We start from the raw sequence: 3,166 nt of genomic DNA on the forward strand, positions 1-3,166 counted from the left end.
GTACTAGGCGAATCGCTAATGCTAACTATCTAGCTAGCTAACATCCCCGACCATGAGCTCACTAAGCTATACGGAGAAAGAAGCTCTGGGGCTGAACATCATCTTAAAAGAAGACGAAGATGTGGATATAATATTGAAAGGAGTGGAAGAAGCTTTCAGAATAAAAAAGGAAGAAGAGGAGGTGATCACATTGAAAGAAGAGAATGGAGTGAAAGAAGAGGAAGAACCTTTTTTAGTGGAAGAGGAGGAAGTAGAAGCTTTCAGAATCAAAAGGGAGGGAGAGGAGGCTATCACATTGAAAGAAGAGAATGGAGTGAAAGAAGAGGAAGAACCTTTTTTAGTGAAAGAGGAAGAGGAGGAAGTAGAAGCTTTCAGAATCAAAAGGGAGGGAGAGGAGGCTATCACATTGAAAGAAGAGAATGGAGTGAAAGAAGAGGAAGAATCTTTTGGATTAAAAGAGGAAGAGGAGGCTATCTCAATAAAAGAGAAGGAGGAAGACGTTTTGGGAGTGAAAGAGGAAGAGGAAGGGATGGAGGAGGAGACTGAAGATCCTGTTTACACCAGTGATTATTGTCTAAAAAGCAGGGGCACAAACTATGCAGTAGTTGAACTAATGTGGGGTTTTTAAGGGGCATTCTACTGAAGTTATATACTTCAATATGTTGTTCAGTACTGTAGGAATTGTTAAAGGTTCAATCTGCCATTTGTTCATGCATTTTTGGGACTTTTAAATGTATAGATGTATTGAATTCTCCATGTGGTCTATATTAAAGTGAACCTCATCTAATATAACAGGCTTTTAACATTCAATATTGGTGCGTAATTTCTACTTAAAATATCAAAGGGACGCAAAAGGCACCCAATTAGTGGAACGACCCTTTCACATTTGCATCACAAACAATATTCTATAAAATCATGTTGAATGTGGCCATTTTAGGTCCTGTTAAGATATATGAATGCCTCTTGTAAGACCCTATGATTGTAATAGACAGTCATACGTTTACAATCTGTTTGATGTTCTCGTTCACACAGGAGAGAGACATGACTATCATGGATCCTCTGGGGAGCCTCAACAACATCCTGATGCTGACGAGGCAGAGAAGAGTCTCTCCAGATCAGAACACCAGATGGTACAGCTTGGTCTGGTCTAGCATACAGCTTGCTCTATCGGGGTCTGGGTTTCTGTAAAGCACTTCATGACAACAGTGACATCAGCATCCATAATGATATGTGTCTGTGTCCCCTCTATATGGTTACCAGGACAACGCTAGCCCTTCCGCCCTCCCAGAGTCCCCGTGTCGTACCTCTCCCAGTAGCACCTTACTGCTGGGTCTGAAGAGGTTGTCTGTGCGGCTGGTGGACTGCAGGAAAACAACGGGGCTGAGTGGAACTGTGAGAGGAGGAGAAGAGAAGAAAGGAGCAGATCTGACTCATCAAAGTAAGTGCTGTAGTTTAGTTTGAACAAATAAAAAAGTATATTTCCACCACAGTAGAGAGTTCTGTTAATTGACATGAAGATAGACTGGTATATTTCCACCACAGTAGACAGTTCTGTTAGTTGACATGAAGATAGACTGGTGGATATGGATGTTATGAATATCATAACACTGAAAAAGGATTCTGAAACCAATAGACTACAGTGGGGAAAAAAAGTATTTAGTCAGCCACCAATTGTGCAAGTTCTCCCACTTAAAAAGATGAGAGAGGCCTGTAATTTTCATCATAGGTACACGTCAACTATGACAGACAAAATGAGATTTTTTTTTCCAGAAAATCACATTGTAGGATTTTTAATGAATCTATTTGCAAATTATGGTTCACAGTAGGTATGGTGTTCTTTGGATGCAACTCAGCATTCTTTGTCCTCCAAACACGACGAGTTGAGTTTTTATCAAAAAGTTATATTTTGTTTCATCTGACCATATGACATTCTCCCAATCCTCTTCTGGATCATCCAAATGCACTCTAGCAAACTTATGGACATGTACTGGCTTAAGCAGGGGGACACGTCTAGCACTGCAGGATTTGAGTCCCTGCCGGCGTAGTGTGTTACTGATGGTAGGCTTTGTTACTTTGGTTCCAGCTCTCTGCAGGTCATTCACTAGGTCCCCCCGTGTGGTTCTGGGATTTTTGCTCACCGTTCTTGTGATCATTTTGACCCAACGGGGTGAGATCTTGCGTGGAGCCCCAGATCGAGGGAGATTATCAGTGGTCTTGTATGTCTTCCATTTCCTAATAATTGCTCCCACAGTTGATTTCTTCAAACCAACCTGCTTACCTATTGCAGATTCAGTCTTCCCAGCCTGGTGCAGGTCTACAATTTTGTTTCTGGTGTCCTTTGACAGCTCTTTGTTCTTGGCCATAGTGGAGTTTGGAGTGTGACTGTTTGAGGTTGTGGACAGGTGTCTTTTATACTGATAACAAGTTCATACAGGTGCCATTAATACAGGTAACGAGTGGAGGACAGAGGAGCCTCTTAAAGAAGAAGTTACAGGTCTGTGAGAGCCAGATATCTTGCTTGTTTGTAGGTGACCAAATACTTATTTTCCACCATAATTTGCAAATAAATTCATTAAAAAGCCTACAATGTGAGTTTCTGGATTTTTCTTTCTCAATTTGTCTGTCATAGTTGACGTGTACCTATGATGAAAATTACAGGCCTCTCATCTTTTTAAGTGGGAGAACTTGCACAATTGGTGGCTGACTAAATACTTTTTTCCTCCACTGTATATAAAACCTTGATGAAAGTTAGATTTAGAGAGACATTTAAAGATGATCTGATGTATCGTGCATGTTTTACAAAAACTTTTCCTAAAAACATTATGGATGTTACATTGACTGTCCCAGTCACCCCCCTATCTTTACAATACTCTAGAACAAATCAAATGTTATTTGTCACATGCGCCGAATACAACAGGTGTAGACTTTACAGTGAAATACTTACAAGCCCTTAACCAACAATTCAGTTTTAAGAAAGAAAAAAGAAATATAGCAAATAATTAAGGAGCAACAATAAAATAACAGTAGCGAGGCAATATACAGGGGGTTCCTGTACAGAGTCAATGTGCGGGGGCACCGGTTAGTAAATGTAATTGAGGTAATATGTACATGTAGGTAGAGGTAAAGTGACTATGCATGGATAATAAACAGAGTAGCAGCAGCATAA

General features: G+C 40.4%; 1 long non-coding RNA gene across 1 annotated transcript; it reads left to right on the top strand.

Annotated features, from left to right (window-relative positions):
• The first annotated feature begins 1,089 nt into the window (after positions 1-1,089).
• Positions 1,090-1,439, top strand: LOC123490769. Its single transcript, XR_006661040.1, has 2 exons — positions 1,090-1,130; positions 1,261-1,439. It is a non-coding gene; the product is annotated as an uncharacterized LOC123490769 (long non-coding RNA).
• Positions 1,440-3,166: the final 1,727 nt, after the last annotated feature.

This window comes from Coregonus clupeaformis, unplaced genomic scaffold (genome assembly GCF_020615455.1).
Source record: "Coregonus clupeaformis isolate EN_2021a unplaced genomic scaffold, ASM2061545v1 scaf4709, whole genome shotgun sequence".
In the NCBI taxonomy this organism is placed as follows: domain Eukaryota; kingdom Metazoa; phylum Chordata; class Actinopteri; order Salmoniformes; family Salmonidae; genus Coregonus; species Coregonus clupeaformis.